A 19,550-nucleotide genomic window follows, 5' to 3' on the forward strand; every position below is an offset into this window, starting at 1 on the left:
CTTTCTTCCCCTCACCCCCTTCCCTAGATGGCAGGTAGTCCAATACATGTTAAATATGTAAAAATATATGTTAACTCCAATATATGTATACATATTTATACAGTTAGCTTGCTGCACAAGAAAAATCAGATCAAGGAGAGGAAAAAAACCTGAGAAAGAAAAAATACAAGCAAAGAACAAGAGAAAGAGTGAGAATGCTATGTTGTGATCCACACTCAGTTTCCAGGGTCCTCTCTCTGAGTGTATATGGCTTTCTTCATCACTGAACTACTGTAATTGGTTTGAATCATCTCATTGTTGAAGAGAGTCACGTCCATCAGAATTAATCATTGTATATATAATCTTGTTGCTGCCATGTAGAATGATCTCCTGGTCCTGCTTATTTCCCTCAGCATCAGTTCCTGTAAGTCTCTCCAGGCCTTTCTGAAATCATCCTGTGGTCATTTCTTACAGAACAATAATATTCCATAACATTCACACAATTTATTCAGCCATTCTCCAACTGATGATGGGCATCCATCAATAAGCATTTTTAAGAGCCTACAATGTGCTGGGCACTATAATAAGTGCTAGGGATATAAAGAAAGGCTCTACTGGAATCTAGTCTTGTGTTCTTTTCATCAAAACCCATATGGCCTTGACTATACACACAACAGATGATATGGAAATCACCAACTCATCTAAGAGATGGAGGATCACCAGACCTTACAAGGAGATAGTAACCTTACTATCTCCTTGTCCCTGTGCTCTGCATTCTCCCCTTCCTCCCTTGTCTTCTGACTTACTGTGTTAACCTAGGAACTTCTGGGCTTTTCAATATTCCTCAAAGCTGAATTTTCTTTAACATGTTGTCTTCTCTGAGTAGACTGTGAGCTCCTTGAGAACAAGAACTATCTAGCTTATTCTGTTTGCATATGCTTAGAAAATTTTGGCATATAGTAAGTACTTAATAATTGCTTTTTCATTCATTCATTCAATTATTCATCTATTTCATTCATATTTTCCAGACCCCTTACCCAGTGACCACAACTGTCCATTTTCTAAGCCTAGGACTCTCCAAACTTCCACTTATCTGCTATAGATGACTCCCCAACTTGGTTTTCCACCAAAATTATCCCTCCCCTGATTCTCTTTTCTTCTAGTCTCCCCTCCCCTCCTCTCTTTTTTCTCTCCTCTCCTTTCTTCTTCTCTGCTCTCCTCTCTTCTCTTTTCTTCTCCTTGACATCTTGTTCATAGAATCATAGGTTCTCAAGCTCAAAGGCCTTTGAGATTTTCTAGTCAAAAAAAAAAAAGAATAATTATATTCTTTAGTGAGATACACACATTATGATAATGCAGATATAACTAGATTCAATTGTCAGAATAATCAGTCTTCCACAGCCATTAAGCCAATTAAAAACATTTATTTAAAAATTTTTAAAAACACACACAAAAAAGAGATTTTTCTAGTCCAATCCTCTCCTTTTAAGAAAGAGGAAGTTAGGCTCCAATGAGAAGGAAAATTTGCTTAATGTCACCCCACTGGCTTCATCTTCAGGAAATCATCAATCACAGGATTTTTCCTGGGCTAAGCAATGAACTGAGAGCTTCTGGGTGAGTTCCCTGAGGATAGGGATGTTGTTTAAGCAATCCAATACAATCCTATCCAAACAAGTACCTATTAGTGAAGTTCAGCCACTGGGTGATATGCCAGGGAAACAAGTTAAAAACCTTGCTTATAAAGGAGAATCATATTGTCCCATTCAGAAGAGTATGGATATTTCCTAGAAAAGGTGTTCAAAAATATTTTTTGAATGAATGAATGATCATTCCAATGGGTAGAAAGAATACTGGATTTGGAGTTGGGAAACTTAAATTTGAATACTGGCTCTGGTGCTTTGTTATGTACCTAGGTGATTTGGAAAAGTCATTCTCCTCCTCCGATATCTCTGTAAAAATGGGGGTCTGAACTCAATGTCCCTCCCAGCTTGGATAGCAATGATCCTAATCCCCTAATTCCTAAAATATTTAACAGTTAACACAGTTTGTAGTTTTAAAAACCCTTTTATCATTTCTAACACCTTTAAAATTTCTCAGTCACCTTCTCAATTTACACAGGACTCCCTAATCAACAAAGCATTTTATAGTTAGAAAGTACCTTCTGTTTTCAAAGTACTTTACACTTTACAAAGTCATCTAAGAAGGTTTTCTGTTGTTTTAAAGGTTTCTTTGATCTAACTTCATTCTCACCACACTTTGTAGTGTAGACAGGGCAGATATAATTCTCTTCATTTACCAAGTGAGGTATGTTTCAGAGAACAGAAATGACTGTCCCACTTTGCTTGTGGCGGGCTCAGAAGTGGGGACTAGAAGCCCTGATTTTCTCAGCCCAGAACTTTTTCTCTTCATCTTTCTCAGTAGTTCTAATTCTTGGTCCCTCATGAACAGGACAGATGCCTTTGGGGTCCCTTGGTTTTGACTCCTGATATCTACTCTTGGTCTTTAGGCTGGCAAACCCAGCGCCTCTGACACCTGCTTTCCCTGGACAAAGGCAAATAGAAGAGGCAACTCCTGTCCAGGGAGGAGAGGGCATCAGGTGGGATGTGATCAAGACACATCAGAGGAATCAGTATATGGTGACAGGTGTCACAGAAGGGGGATGCCAGGGGCACAGGCAGGATTAGAACAGAGGATTTGAATGATGGGCTGGAGGACACATAGAATCCTAGATGGAGGCCAGCCAGAGAAAAACACTCACAAAGTGACAAGAACACACACATACAAAGTGACAGGGAGACAGAAAGAGAGAGTTAGATATATAAACGACAGAGAAAAGAGGTGAGGGTAGAAAAAGCGAGGGCAATAAAAAAGGAGAGACTGGAAAGTGACAGAGAAAGAGGCGGCTTTGAAGGGAGAGGAGAAAAGTTAGAGAGGAAGGAAGGAAGGAAGGAAGGAAGCGAGGTGTGTGGTGGTGAGGGGAAGGGAGGAGGTGTCAATGAGAAATTAGCAAAACGCCTCGGGTGCTCTCTTGGTGCCCTAGTAGGCTGCCCCGCTGTGCCCTGTGCCAGGAGCCTGAAGCTATGCCCGCACCCCTTGCCCTTCATCTCCTCCGAGCCGCTCTTTAAGCCCGATTTCCCAGTCTCTCCCAAGACGAACCCCTGTCAAGGTATGTCAAGGGGCCAGTGAGGAGAGGATCGTGGAGGTCGAGGGGACAGGAGCCTGAGGAGGAGGTTAGTCATTTTTAAGTGTTCTTTTGTTCGAGGCTGAAGGATATAGGCTTCGTTGCGTATTGGGGGTAAGGGTGAAAGAAACAAGATACTTGATTATTGGGATGCGGTTTATCCGCGGACAGCCTCTCTCCTAAAGACCGGTTCACTACGGACTGCTGGGGTATCCTTGTATTAAGAATTCCCATTTGCTTTAGCTCTGTAAAATGTAAGGTTAGCAAAGCCTTTTCCTCACTACTCCGGGGGTGGAGAGAGTTATACTATGACTTTCTTGCCTGGTTGAGAATGGACCACAGGCTAGTGAAAGTTACTCGCCCAAGGTCACCCAATTAGGAAGTGTCTGGATGAGAATTGGAGCTCAGATCCAGACGTCCGGGATCTAAGCCCAGGGTTCGTACCACTCTACTGACCGCCTCCCTCAAACCAAAAATAGACCCAGAGGAAGAAAAAAAAGTGTGAGCTAGATAAAAACAGCAAGCATTTTTTGAAGACGAGCTCAGTGCCCCGAGGCATGGGCTGCAGTGAATGCACTGAGTGGTTTGAGGTTAGGTAAACCTTGTGGTGTTGGGGGGAAGGGAGGAAGGGGAGGATGAGCTGTGAAGCCGGAGAAAGGGAATGATCCCCAGGCCAAAGATGTAGATTGAAAACGCAAACCTGCTGCTTACTAAATACTTGAGCCTCAGTTTCTTCAGCTGTAAAAACGAATGAAAGCAGGCCCTTTCCAGCTCTAAATATAATCTCAGCTGCTGCTGTGGCAAACTTTTGACTCAGTCCCACCCCTGGCACGAATCTAGAGGTCACCTCGTTCTCTGAGGCTGGGGGGACACAGCCGGGGATAGTTAGACGGATAAACGGGAAAGAGACGGAGAATGAGGAGCTCTCCCTTTGAGAGCCGCCCTCGTTGAAGAGCCGGGTAGGTCCCAGTGCCAGCTCTGCTGCTATCTCACTGAGTGATTCTGGTCAAGTCAGTCCCGGTTCCCCTTTGACTTCAATTTCTTTTAATATGCAGTTCCCTGCTCACAAAGGAGAGGAGTGGGGAAAGTTCGAATAGCTCCTGAAGCCTGGGTTCGTACGGGACCATTGCGTTACCTATTTCTCTCCATTAGACCTAGACTCGAGAGGACGGGAATCTTCTGCCCCCTCAGTTGGAAGGAGCATCTGCCCCCCCCCCCCCCGTGAAAGTCCCATAGCGTGGGGGGGGGGACTGCTTTCCTTCCCGAGCAGATCGGAGAAGGCGATCTCCACAGGCTCCCGGTCAGACACGAATGTCGGAGGACGTGAGATGCGCGGTGTGTGCGCGCGTGGGAGAGCGCGTGGGTGCCGCGTGGGTGTGCTCGCACTGGGTACGTGTGGGACAGATCGCTGGGCTCAGACCCGGCAGGAAGGTGGTCCAAAAGCCCCTTATTTTACAAAGAAGGGAACTAGGGCTTGGGTGCGGGATGGAGAGAGCAGCGAGCTTGTCCAAAAGTCACCAAGGGAATGCGTGACAGAGTTCGGATCTGGACGCGGGACCTTCGACTCCAAATCCGTTGCTTTATATAAGGTTGTGCACCTCACATGATGCGCCCCCGTGTTTGTGTTGTGTTGGTTGGCATGTAGACTGCTACCTGCCTGCCAGTGTTGGTTGGAGTATGAGGCTGCGTACATACATTGGTCGGATGACAGGTGCATATCTTATCTAGGCATGGATTGTTTGGTGCGTGCACATGTGCGTTAATTAGCCTGTACACACGCCTTACATGTATGTGCATGTGCTGCCACACGGATAGTCTTACACATGTGTTTGTTGGGCCACATGCATGTTGTATGCACAAGACCCCACACGTAAAGATTCTGCAAATCTCAAAGTGCTGCATGGGCGCCTGCCTAACAGCAAGGCACCCAAGACTAGTCCCGGAGCCTGTGGCCCTCATTTCAAGCGCGAGGTCTGCCGCTGTTGAAGATGACCTTGCAGCGGGTGGCTCAGGGATAGAGCACCAGACTGGAAGTCAGAAATCCTGCTTCCTGGCTGCGTGATCCCCGGGAAGTCAGTGAACTATTCTCAGCTTCAGTTTCCTCATCTGTAAATTGCGGGGATGGTAAGAGCAACAAACTCCTAGGGTTCTTGTAAGGATTGAACATACTTAAAGTACTTAGCAAACTTGAAAGTTCTGTGTTAATGTTAGCTGTCATTATTACTGTGATTATTTTCTTAGATAAATCACCTTATCTCTTTGTGCCTCAGGTTCTTCCTCTGTAAGATGAGAGGTCTAGACTCTCAGGCCCAAATGTCCCTCAGTTTGTGAGGTGACCAAATATCAGCTGTTCTACATGCATGTATGTATGTGGTTTGTAAACATGCATATACATGCACACAAAACCTCATTGCTATTACATTGACATTTGTGCATGTATTTGGACATGACTGAAAAATCATAGGAAAATAAATGTGTCATGCACATGTGTGATGTGTATTGCAGTGATGTGCATTGTATGCACAGTGTAGTCTATCTCTGTGCATTGTGGGCATTGTGTTTCGGAGTGTGTCACTCATTGGAGATTTGAACCATGTTGATAGATGCTCACCTGGCTGCAAAGTGGTCCCAGGTGAGGTGAGTGAGCACCTGGATATGATTTTGTTTGCTAACACTCTCCTCTGATGGAAGCTGAGCAATGCCCCCCCCCCTCTCTCTCTCTCTCTCTCTATCTCTCTATCTGTCTCTCTGTCTCTCTCTGTCTCTCTCTCTCTCTCTCACACACACACACACACACACACACACACACACACACAAATACACACCCCTTGTTCTTCCTTTTCTTCCCTCCTCATTGGGTCTCAGTAGCAGCTAAGAACTGAGAGCTCAGTCTTGAAAGAAAGCAGAAATTCCAAGAACCAAAGGGGAGGAGGCAAAGCATCCCTGACACGAGGACAGCCAGAGTAAAAACATGGAGGTAGGAAATGAGGCATTATGTGTGTGGAACAGCAAGTAAGCTATTATGCCTGGATCACAGAATTTGTGGTTTGCAGTCATATCTCTATATAAAAGCATGGACTATCCCTAGTCAAATGCTCATTTTTCTTGGTCACTGAGGCAAGACAATAAAGAAAATCACCATGTTTGAAAGAAGTCAGAGAGAGAGAGAGAGAGAGAGAGAGAGAGAGAGAGAGAGAGAGATACACTGGACTTTTACATTACTTTCTAATTGGGATTATGTGTGCTCATACACTCCCAGCTCCTGTCCTTTGCCATTCCCATGACAAATGGAGCATGGACCATCCAAGCGTAAATCTGTATGAGCAAAGAAGACGCTTAGGTGACTAGCCCAACCTAATTCCCTGCATAATTCATTGGTCCCTGTGTGCCTCAAGTTTCAACACTCTCCTAAAGAGTACAGGAAAGCAGAGGTGGATTTACTGTCCCTGAAGCTCTGGGAAATCTCTTTCACCTCTGGGGGATTACCTGGGAATTCCTGAATTTTCACAGGGTTGAAAAGGAGCCAAGTCCATAATTTTCCCCTGGAGCCCCCATCCCTAAAGTCTCATATTCAGTGGTGAGAATACTGACTGGGTAATTCTCCTTTCTCTACTTAATGTGATGAGAGGCTATGAATCAGAAAATGGAGGGAACATTCGTAATAGTAACAGAAAAGTAGACTCATGGAGAAGCTTAGAGTCACAAAGGGTCTAGAGCATAAGATTCCAGAACTTGAAGAGACTTTTGAATATGTGAGAGGTAGAAAGGACTTTAAAAGAGCATAGAAAGTCAGAGCTAGAAAATCTTTAGAACAGAGGATATCAATCTTTAGGACAAACAATCCTAGGACACAGAGCTAGAATGTTAAAGTTGAGATAACACTAGCATTTATATAGTACTCTAAGGTTTTCAAAGTACTTTACAAGATCTCATTTTATCCTCAGAACCTGGGAATGGGCACTGTTATTACCCCCATTTTATAAATGAGGAAATGGAGAAAAGTAGAGGTTGTGATTTGTCCAGTGTTATATACTAGTAAGTATCTGTGATAAGATTTGAATTCAGGTCTCCCTAACTTCAGGTCCGAAGGAAGGAAGGAAGGAAGGAAGGAAGGAAGGAAGGAAGGAAGGCGCCAAAGCCTAGAAAATTTGGAGTCAGAAAGCCAACCTTGGAACCCCAGTTTGACTTCATTGTCCATTATCTGGCAACATTGAACAAATTATTTCTGCCTCTAGGACTCAGTTTTCCTATCCATAAAAGGAAGGAGTTGGAAGAGATTAATTGCTAAGGTTCCTTTCCTCCTTAAATATATTGATATGATGAAGTCATTTGCCCATAGTCAGTCACATAAATGAATGTCAGATCCATGATAGAATCCAGATTTCCTAGTTCCCCTTCTCATAAAATTCCTTTCCAATATGCCAATGGTCCCCGATGATTTTTGTCTCTCGAACCTCTTTTAAAAAGGTTCACAAAAAGAAATGTTTTGTGAACTTCCAGGGTAACTTAATATATTATGCATAATATTTTTTTAGATTTATTAAATGCTTGCAATAAATCCAATGGTAACTTTTGCCCCCCAAAGCTCCAAATTAAAATTTATATGACCTAATTATTAAAATTACAAATTTACAATTTATAAAATTATATTTCCCTATTGTTAAAAATATAAAATTATATAAACTATTAAAGTTATATAAATTCTATATCATATAATAAAATATTAATGTATTCTATCACTTAATATATGGAAAATATATTATATATATATAACAAAATTCTATAAAAATATATTTGGAACATAATTGAAAATTATTTACTGCTTACAGCATCAATTAAGAATTATTAGACTATCACTGAGAAACCCTATATGGTCTGAAACCATGAAATGTGAACCATTGTACTGTATTCTTTCTCCCAAGGATTATGTCTTTTTCCTCAAAACTCTACATTCTGTGAAGATGGAATGAATTGTACTCATTCAACCAACACATATTTATTTAATGTCTAAATACTGTGATTCCAGAGCACAGAGCTACCTCTACTTCTCATCCAGTACCAGAATAGCCTCTCTAGAATCCTGGATGATGGCCATTCAGATTTTTGAGAGTGAAGGTCCAGGACATAGACCTGGGAAACAATCTACTTTGATTCCATCATTTGGAGAAAGAGACTGAGCACAAGAAAGAACAAATAATTTTCTCAGTGGGTAGAGTCCTGGGCCTGAAATCAGGAAGAACTGAGTTTAAAATCATGTCTCAGACACTAGACCTTAACCATGAAATGGAACCAACACTATCCTCCCAGAGGAGTCCTGAAGTTTAAATGTTAAAATTTGTAAAGCAATTAGCATAGTGCCTGATATATAATAGATGCTTAATGTTTTCCCTTTTCTTCTTTCTTCATTCCTTCTTCCTTCCTTCCTCCCTTCTTGCATTCATTCCTTTGTTTTTCATTCCTTCTTCCCTTCCTCCCTCTCTCCTTCTCTTCATTTCTTCCTCCTTTTCTCTATTCCTTCCTCTCTCCCTCCCTTTCTTTTTCTATTTCTTCCTTTTTCTCTTCTTCTCTTCCTTCTTCTATCTCTTCCTTCCTTTTTCTCTCCCTTCCTTCCTTGCTTCCTTCCTTTCCGTTTTCCCTCTCTCCCTCCTAGCATAAATGAATGGCAAAGTGGAAAGAACACCAGACTTTCAACCAAAGTCTAGATTTTCAATCCTAGTTCTAATCAGTGATTCTCAATGGGCTCCAAGGCAAGACAATAACTCTCTGAACCTCAAGTTTTTTATCTTTAAAATGGGGAGATTGATCTCTCCCCCCTGCTTCCTTCATGAGGCTATTGTGACAAAAGAGCTTTGTGAAATGTAGTATTAATCAAACAATGAACATTTAAGAGACAAGCAGATGGTACAGACTGGAAGTCAGGTAAACCCTGGATCAGATACTGCCTGGAATACTCAATAGCTGAGTGAATCAGGGCAAGTCATCCAATCTCCTTCAGCCTCATCAATAAAATGAGAGGGAGGGATGACCTTCAAGGTCTCTCCCAGCAGTAAATATGTAATGACCTATGAAAAGCTCCCTCTGTGGGGCTTTTTTTAGACACCTCTGTGGTGTCTAAAGACAAAACTAAGGACCCTCATTCTTACCCTCAAGCTTGCCCCTGGTCATGGTCCATGCTCTTGGCAGATTCCCTTACCTCCTAAACTCCTTCCCAGCCTAGCTTCACCCCAACAATCTTCCCTATCCTTTAAAGTCCAATTCATTCCTTCTCGAATGGCTAGTGCTTCATACCAACTGCGTGCAGAACTATAGATAGATGTGGAGGTGACTGAGGCAATCCTGTTCTCAGGAAGTTTACAGGCTGGTTGGGTTAGATCATAAGTTCCTTGGGAGCAGAAACCATGTTCTGTCTTTTTTTATATCACACTTGGCACATAATTGATTTGCTTCAATCATGTCCAATTCTCTGTGACCCTATTTGGGGTTTTCTTGGCAAAAATGTGAGTGGTTTGTCATTTCCTCTTCAGCTTATTTAACAGATGAGGAAATTGAGGCAAACTGGGTTAAATGACTTGCTGGGGAAGGGGAGCCGGTGGAAATCACACAGTGTCTAATGCTGGATTTGAACTTAGGTTCTCCAAACAAGGCACTCCATCCACTACACCCCTAGCTCCCTGAACATAGTCCTTGAATAAAAATGTTTATTGACTATTGACACCTAGGATATTTGAAAGTAGAACTTAATATTTGCATGAGAAAAGTCCTATGAGTATTATGAGAGGACAAATAGCAACTCCAGGCCCAGGGAATCTGGGAAGGTATTTTTGATGGTAGGAGAGAGTTAGGATGTCGAGGGGAGGACTCTGGATTTGGAATCCAAGGGTCAGGGAGTATATACTGCTTCACAATTTTGAATCCCCTTAATCCCCTTTAGCTTTAGTTTTTTTCATCTATAAAATGGAGTCATAACAGCATCTACTAGATGGGTTTGTTGTGAAAATTAGGTAACATCTGTAAACTGCTATAAGCTTTGAGGGGATAAGGATTAAACTGTGATTTCATTGGTTAAGGAGAAACTTCCTCTAGTCAAACAAGTTGGCACCTTCTCTGCAAATTACAGTCTTAAAGAATTACCCAAAGAATTGACCTCTGAGGGGGTCAATTAACTTACCTAGGGTCACACAGCAATAGAATGTCAACTCAGGTATTCTTGGCCTCCAGACCTGTTTTCTACCCATTATAGAAATATGAAGATCATTTATGTAAAGCATCATAAATGTGTCAGTTATTAATATCATCTCTTACAAGGACTCTGGAGAGGAACGCAATAAATCTTTTTTAAAAAAGCAGGAGACCTGGGAACTTGTATAGTATAGCTTACAAGACAATCAACAAGTTTTTATTATCTACTTTGTGTCAGTAGAGATAGCTAGGTCATGGAGTCATGTCTCCAAGACTGGAGACAGGAAAACCTGAATTCAAACCTAGCCATCAGACACACACTAGATGTGTGACTCTGTGCAAGTCACTTGACCCTATTTGCCTCAGTTTTCTCATCTATAAAATGAGGTCAAAAAGGAAATGGCAAACCCCTCCAAAAATCCCCAAATAGGGTCATCAAGAGTTGGACATAACTGAAACAACTGAATAACAACAAAAGCAACAAACAAACCTAAGTGAAAATCCAAAATCAGAGATTTACTAGCTGTTTAAGTTTGGGCAAGTCACTTCACCTTTACCTGCCTCAGTTTCTTCAATGGTAAAATACCTCCAAGGGTTGTTTTGAAGATCAAATGAAATAATATTCACAAAACACTTAGCACAGTACCTAGTACATAGTAATTGCTACATAAATGCTTATTCTTCTTCCCCTCCTTTTTTAAACTCCTTCCTCTGTAGAGGAGATTTCTCCTCTCTAAGATGATTCCATCTTGAGACATAAGATTTGAAATAAAAACCTAGCTTTGTCTCTTCTTCCCCAGGTGAACTTGGGGAAAATAGCTGCATTCCCTTAGCCAGAATTTCCTCATCTATAAAATGAGGAGAGAGGACTAGATGGAGTAATATGACAATGGAAATCAAATATCAAAGCTTTTATGCTGGAAAGGACCTCACTGCTAAAGTCCAACTTCTTCCTTTTTACAAAACCACAGTATAAGTGTCAGAAGTAAGGCCTGAACCCAGGAATACCATCCATGACATGGGGGTATGCTTGTAAGTTTAACAACTGATTTTCCAAAAAAAATGCACAACACATTTTAAGCTAAATTTACATTATTAATCCTCCCATCACTTTCTTAAGTTTAGACAATCAACACAATAATAAATCAAGCCCTGATTTGTAGCACAAGTCAATTTCCGCCATAAATATTCCCAATGAAAATTTAACAATCCACTCTTGGAGCTGATTTGAGCTGGCTCTATCTATCACATGATACCTACACATGATGGTGGTCATGAAATGGCATTTAAAGGTTTTCAAAGTACTTTACACACACCACTTCAGTTCTATGAGATAATCAGTTAGTTAATAAAAATTTATTAAGTGCTTATGCTGTGACAGACTGGGCATATAAAGAAAGGGAAAAAACATTCCCAGCCTCACAGAATCCATATTCTGATAGTAGTAGACAACATGGATCCAGTTCCAACAAGATAGGGACAGAGTAGGTAGAAGATCATCTCCAAGAGGAAGGGCACTTAAAGATGCTTCCTCCTGCAGAATGATTCCAGCGGAGCCTTGAAGAGAGTCAGGTGTTATCCCCATTTTACAGGCTCTCAATGGTGTCTCTTTCCCATGATAACCTTGCTTTTGTCAGAGTGCTAACTACCCCAAGGAGATAACATATCTAGTTCTCTGAGGCTCCGAGTCAAGGTGATCTTTCTTCAAGGTTCTTTCCAGCTCTAAATCTTATAAACTCTGAGATTAGGTGATTTACCTTCTAAGACAGTGGTTCTCAAACTTTTGTTTTCAGTATCTTTATCCTATTAAAAATTATTGAGGATCTCTCCAAAGCGTTTTTGTTTACCTGGATTATATTTAGAGACATTTACCATATTGAAAATAAAAACTATTTTTGAATTTGTAGACCCTTTAAAAGGGTTTCAGAGATCCCCAGGATTCTCTAGACCATACTTTGAGAATCACTGAATCTTAGAATCTAAGGGATACCTATGTCCAGTAGGGAGGGATATATGAAGCCCAAGTATGAGTATCTGAACCCAGCTCTCCCCAGTCTCCTAACCACCATGTTCTTACATGCCTGAAGGGATCCCCTCAGGGAGAAAATAGAGTGAACAAGACAGTCTCTCAAGGGTGATTGCATCTTGGGACCCAGGGTCTTCCCTGATAGTAATAAATATATAATAATAAAGACTTTCCTTTGGGCTCAGCACAGGGTGTGAATGTGGAGGGCAAAGCAAAAGTCCCACAGTATTTAAAACTGGAAAAAATGCAAAAAATATCTCTGCACCCACCCCCTCCTGGTTTGAATCACCATGAGAGAAGAGGAAAAGAAATCTCAAAGCAGGAGAGTGATTTGACCAAGATCACAAAGAGTCTGGTTATTTGCAACTGATTTACTCTGATTTGCGATCTATCAGGATTTCCACAACAGCATAATCCTGATATTGGGGGAATGGACCTCGGGCTTGCTGTAGCCATGCAGCTTGGAGCAGCTGTGGCACCGGTTGAACACGCCTGATTGCTCGTTCAGTTTCATTCTGTAGGGGAGCCCCTCAGGTGTGATGAGTGATACGAAACCCCGACGCCCCGGCTAACCACAGCATTGCTCGCCCATGAGGACAGGACCTGCCCGGGGAAGAACTTTGCATGTCAGCTCTGGGCACCCGGGGATTCCAGACCTGGCTTGACTGACAGGCCCCCTGAGGAGCAGGGAAGGGGGTGGGGAAGGGGATTACCCCAGTTGGACATGCTGAGAGAGTCTGAGATGAAGAGGAGTGGGAGCTCACATTTCAAAAGAACTCTCTCCTCCTTTTTCTTCTCCGACCCTAACCACAACCCGAGGAGGGAGGCAGGGGATGGGGTTAGAAGACTTAGGACTGCAGGGAACCTCATGTAGTCCAAGCCCTTCATTTCACACGGGAGAAAAAAGTCTTTTCCACACCCCATGCTCAGCAGATGTGTAAACTGAGGCCCAGGGAGGGCAAGTGGCTTGCCTTAGTGTACTGGATCTCGGGGTCAGAGGATCTTGGATCTAGAGTGGAAGAGAATGAGAGATCATTTAGCCTGATCCCCTCATTTAACTGTTGGGGAAACTGAGGCCCAGAGAAATAAAATAATTTGCCTGATAAGTCACAGAGCGAGTAAGTCGGAGAGCAGGGGTTTGAACTCAGGCTGCCTTTCCAGCCTTAGGGCTCTTCCACCTGTACCATCTGTCTTCTTCCCTCCCGTCTCCTTTCTGTGTGCTCTGCCAGACTTCTTGGCACTAGCTCTGCTCACTTTCATTTCCTGGGAATAGTGGAACTAGAATTATTGTCATTTCTAAAAAGGGTATCAGTCCCATATTTGCCTAAATTGTGAGCATGTTAAGGAAAGATCAGTGGGTTAGGGTTTTTTTGGTTTTGCACTTTTTGTGTTCCCAGTACAACACCAGGTACCTAGCAGGCATTTACTAAATGTTTGTTGGCTGACTGATTTGACCAGCTCACTGTTTAACCATGGACAACTCACTTCCCTTCTCAGACCTTAGTTTCCTATTTATGGAATGAGGAGGTTTGGACTTGGTGCTTTGTGTCTGTTTTTAAAGGATCCCACTAACCCTAGCATTCATTGTTCTAGCTTTAGTTCCATTTAGTTCCATCCAATTCAACACATATTAATGAAATTTGAAGGCGAGGGAGCTCTGACATTTTTGGTAGGTCCTTTCCAGATCTGAATCCCTCTGAATCCCTGAATCCTGGAGAAGATTCAGAGAAAGTGCCCTAAAAAAGGATGGAACTTTGTCAGGCTGGAAAGATCAACGTGGGCTCTTTGGGCTGGAAAGGACCCTTAGAGATCTTGTAGCCAGCTTCGTTTTACAGAAGGGGAAACGGGTTCAGATTGGGGCAGTAATTTAGCCAAAGCCTCCCAGCAAGTCAGTGACAGAGGGCTGAGAAGAGACAGGTTTAAATTCCATCACTCACTCAACAAGTATTTTCTGAGCACCTGGGGCAATGAAAAGAAAATGAGGGTGGCGAGGTCAGCCGATAAGGAGGAGGCTGATCAGGAAGATAGGGGACTTGTGCAACTGTCACTCTGTAAGTGGTGGGTCTGGGATTCAAACCCAGATATTCTTATTCCCAAATCGGAGAGAGAGCTCCTTTCGCCTCACCTTCCTTCCTCTCTACTTCCAGCTTTCTGGTCGGCACTGCTGGGGAGACAGAAGTCACACATTCCCTGCAGAATGCTGCATTGTAAAATGAGAGGGTCTTCTCCATGACCCTTGAGACCCCTGCCAGCTTTAAACGTGTGATCCTCTGACCCGCCCTGGAGCAGGGGAGATCTGGAGTCTGGAAGGCTCGAGGGTGGCAGGCACGACCCACACACAGGAAATGTTCAGAGAAAGGTTAAGCAGAAAATGAGGAGGGGCTGACCTTGGCGCAAAAGGAAGTCAGACTGCAACTTTGGCTGCTCAAGGAGCGTTTCCTGAAAGACTAACAAGCAGGACCACTTTACCTTTTGCAAAGCGCTTTCCTTATAACCACCATGGGAAGGAAGAAGGAAGCACAAGGATTATTCACTTGAATAGCCTTTTAAATTTTATTATTGACAACAGCATTTACACAATACTTTTGCAAAATTACTTTATCATGGAAAGCAAGGAGGAAGCATCTATCTCTCAAGGTTGCTGTGAGGATAAACGGACTAATCCTAAATGGATGAATAAGTAAATGAGTGAATAAATAGATAAATGAAAATAAAATAACTTTGCAAAAGTATGTGTGTGTGTGCATCCTAAAATAAGACTCTCACATTAAGTTGCAGAATAGAATATTTCTCTGCCCTGAAAAGGGGGTCCAGTCCATTATAGCAACATTTGCCTGTTCCATGTAAAGCACTGTGCTTAGAGAAGCACTGCCCTGGGGGCCCCCATAATCCGGGAGAGACCTGGTATAAAACCTTACCCACATAACTCTAATGAGTAAAAATACCTGATAATTAAACATATTAAGGAAATGAAAAACCAAGTACTATGTCCCACAGAAAACAATCGTAAGAAATAAGGCTGAAAAGGCAAAGTGCTGGTAGACTGTTGAACATCAGAGGAAACTGAACTTCTGATTAGGCATGGGAAGCTAACTAAAGAATTTTGAGCAAAGAAGTGGCCTAATATGTACATGAGAAAAGAGTATTCTGGGACAGCTGGATGGCGCAGTGGATGGAGCACCAGCCCTGAAGTCAGGAGGACCCCAGTTCAAATCCAATCCCAGACAATCCCTGGGCAAGTCACTTAACCCCAATTGCCTCAGGAAAAAAAAATTCTTTTGATACCATCCAGTACATGAATTAGAAGGGGGAGGGAATGGAGTCAGAAAGACATGTTAGGAAGCTATTAATCTAGACCTAAGTGTTAGTGATGGTAGTAGTAATAGTAATCGTAGTGGTGGTAGTGGTAGTAGAAGTAGCAAAAGCATTTTAAGATTTGCAAAGCACTTTACAAATATTTTTGCATTTTATCCTCACAACACTTGATTATTATTATTATTATTAGCTATTATCATTATTATTAGCATATCTATTTTACAGATGAAGACACTGAGGCACAGAGAGAGTTTAAATGACTTCCCCATCATACAGCTCGTGAGTATCTGAAACTGGGATTTGAACTCAGGTTTTTCTGATTCCCAGTCTAATCCTCTGTGCACTCTAGCACCACCTAGCTGCCTGATGGAAAAGGGCATTAAAGTGGTAACAATGGGCTTAGAAATCAGGTTATTGCAGAAGGAGGATGAATGAAGACCTGCTTTCAAATTCTCTCTGAGAGACTAAGTATGTATCTCAGGCAGGTCACTTTAAACCCATCTGTGCGAAGAAGGAGATTACCCCTGGGGATCCCTCCCACTCTAGAGCTGACAGGTGTGAGGAGTTTTTTAAGTAATTATTGGTGATCCTGTTAATTGAGAGGGAATGGAAGAATCAAAGATAACTCGAGGTCCCAGTGAGATAACGAAGTCTGCTCTCACCCAGGCAGCTCGGAAGCACTTGCTGTGTCAGAGAACTCGTGCCTTCGTTATTTGGGGGTGAGCTTCCCGAACCCTCAACTGTGCTGCCATTGCCAATGGCCACTGACAAACCCCTGGGGAGAACCATAAACTAAAATCTATGGCTTTAATCATGGTCTGAAAGAACAGAGTTCGAATTCACCTCGGACACTTATTAGCAAGACCCTAGGCAAGTCACTTAATCTCTATCTGCCTCAGTTTCTTCATTTGTAAAATGGGTTGCTAATAATAACACCTACCTCTCAGGGTTGTTTTGAAACAACCTCCCCCAGGGGAGGATCATAGCAGAGTTCTGGGTCACAAAAGGAAATAAATAGAATAGTATAAAACAAGGAATTTAGGTTATATTAAAATTCTGAAGAACCTTGAAGAACTGGGGATATTTAACTCAGAGAGAACTTAGAAGGGACAGAATAGCTATCTTCAAGCTCTTGAAGAAATATGACATAGAATGACATATAGATTTCTTAAGTTTGATCCAGAAAGTAGATGTAGGGGTTATAATTATTTTTTTTTATTTAATAGCCTTTTATTTACAGGATATATACGTGGGTAACTTTACAGCATTAACAATTGCCAAACCTCTTGTTCAATTTTCACCTCTTACCCCCACACCCTCCCTAGATGGCAGGATGACCAGTAGATGTTAAATATATTAAAATATAACTTAGATACACAATAAGTATACATGACAAAACATTATTTTGCTGTACAAAAAGAATCAGACTCTGAATTATTGTACAATTAGCTTGTGAAGGAAATCAAAAATGCATGTGTCATAAATATATAGGGATTAGGAATTTAATGTAATGGTTTTAGTCATCTCCAGAGTTATTTTTCTGGGCATAGCTAGTTCAGTTCATTACTGCTCCATTAGAAATGATTTGGTTGATCTCGTTGCTGAGGATGGCCTGATCCATCAGAACCGGTCATCATCTAGTATTGTTGTTGAAGTATATAATGATCTCCTGGTCCTGACTCATTTCCTCAGCATCAGTTAGTTAAGATCTCTCAGGCCTTTCTGAAATCATCCTGCTGGTCATTTCTTACAGAACAGTAATATTCCATAATTTTCATATACACAATTTATTCAGCATTCTCCAACTGATGGACATCCATTCAGTTTCAGTTTCTAACCACTACAAAGAGGCTGCCACAAACATTCGTGCACATACAGGTCCCTTTCCCTTCTTTATAATCTCTTTGGGATATAAGCCCAGTAGTAACACTGCTGGATCAAAGGTATGCACAGTTTGATAACTTTTGAGGCATAGTTTTGAGCATAGTTCCAAACTTCTCTCAAAATGGTTGGATTAGTTCCAACTCCACCAACAATGCATCAATGTCCCAGTTTTCCGCATCCCCTCAACAATCATCATTATTTTCCTGTCATCTTAGCCAATCGAGCAGGTGTGTAGTAGTATCTTAGAGTTGTCTTAATTTGCATTTCTCTGATTAATAATGACTTGGAGCATCTTTTCATATGACTAGAAATAGTTTCAATTTCTTCATCTGAATTGTCTGTTCATATCCTTTGACCATTTTTCAATTGGAGAATGGCTTGATTTTTATAAATTAGAGTTAATTCTCTATATATTTTGGAAATGAGGCCTTTATCAGAACCTTTGACTGTAAAAATATTTTCCCGGTTTATTGCTTCCCTTCTAATCTTGTCTGCATTAGTTTTGTCTGTACAAAAACTTTTCAGTTTGGTATAATCGAAATTTTCTATTTTGTGATCAGTAATGATCTCTAGTTCTGCTTTGGTCATAAAGACCTTCTAGGGGTTATAATTAAACCTTACAAAGAGGCAAATGTCTTAACTATTAGATAAATCCAGCAGTAGAATTGACTGAATAAGCTTAATGTTAAGAGGAGGAGGAGGAGGAGAATAATCAACTTCTTTTTTTTTTTAATTTAATAGCCTTTTATTTACAGGATATATACATGGGTAACTTTACAGCATTAACAATTGCCAAACCTCTTGTTCCAATTTTTCACCTCTTACCCCCCACCCTCTCCTAGATGGCAGGATGACCAGTAGATGTTAAATATATTAAATATAACTTAGATACACAATAAGTATACATGACCAAAACATTATTTTGCTGTACAAAAGAAATCAGACTCTGAATTATTGTACAATTAGCTTGTGAAGAAATCAAAAATGCATGTGTGCATAAATATAGGGATTAGAATTTAATGTAATGGTTTTAGTCATCTCCCAGAGTTATTTTTCTGGCATAACTAGTTCAGTTCATTACTGCTCCATTAGAAATGATTTGGTTGATCTTGTTGCTGAGGGATGGCCTGATCCATCAGAACTGGTCATCATCTAGTATTTTGTTGAAGTATATAATGATCTCCTGGTCTGCTCATTTCACTCAGCATCAGTTAGTATGTAAGTCTCTCAGGCCTTTCTGAAATCATCCTGTTGATCATTTCTTACAGAACAGTAATATTCCATAATTTTCATATACCACAATTTATTCAGCCATTCTCAACTGATGGACATCCATTCAGTTTCAGTTTCTACCACTACAAAAGGGCTGCTACAAACATTCGTGCACATACAGGTCCTTTCCTTCTTTATAATCTCTTTGGGATATAAGCGCCAGTAGTAACACTGCTGGATCAAAGGTATACACAGTTTGATAACTTTTTGAGCATAGTTTTTGAGCATAGTTCAAACTACTCTCCAAAATGGTTGGATTGTTCACAACTCCACCAACAATGCATCAATGTCCCAGTTTTCCGCATCCCCTCAACAATCATCATTATTTTTTCCTGTCATCTTAGCCAATCTGACAGGTGTGTAGTGGTATCTTAGAGTTGTCTTAATTTGCATTTCTCTGATTAATAATGACTTGGAGCATCTTTTCATATGACTAGAAATAGTTTCAATTTCTTCATCTGAGAATTGTCTGTTCATATCCTTTGACCATTTTTCAATTGGAGAATGGCTTGATTTTTTATAAATTAGAGTTAATTCTCTATATATTTTGGAAATGAGGCCTTTATCAGAACCTTTGACTGTAAAAATATTTTCCCAGTTTATTGCTTCCCTTCTAATCTTGTCTGCATTAGTTTTGTTTGTACAAAAACTTTTCAGTTTGGTATAATCGAAATTTTCTATTTTGTGATCAGTAATGATCTCTAGTTCTGCTTT

At 41.2% G+C, this 19,550-nt stretch overlaps 1 protein-coding gene across 1 annotated transcript in view; it reads left to right on the forward strand.

Annotated features, from left to right (window-relative positions):
- Positions 1-3,135: 3,135 nt before the first annotated feature.
- LRRC32 (leucine rich repeat containing 32) overlaps positions 3,136-19,550 on the forward strand; it is a 49,297-nt gene continuing 32,882 nt past the window's right edge. Inside the window, exon 1 of the mRNA XM_031961350.1 lies at positions 3,136-3,209. The gene's annotated coding sequence lies outside the window, so the exon portion shown is untranslated. The remainder of the gene's footprint in view (positions 3,210-19,550) is intronic.

Source organism: Sarcophilus harrisii, chromosome 3 (assembly GCF_902635505.1).
Source record: "Sarcophilus harrisii chromosome 3, mSarHar1.11, whole genome shotgun sequence".
Classification (NCBI taxonomy): domain Eukaryota; kingdom Metazoa; phylum Chordata; class Mammalia; order Dasyuromorphia; family Dasyuridae; genus Sarcophilus; species Sarcophilus harrisii.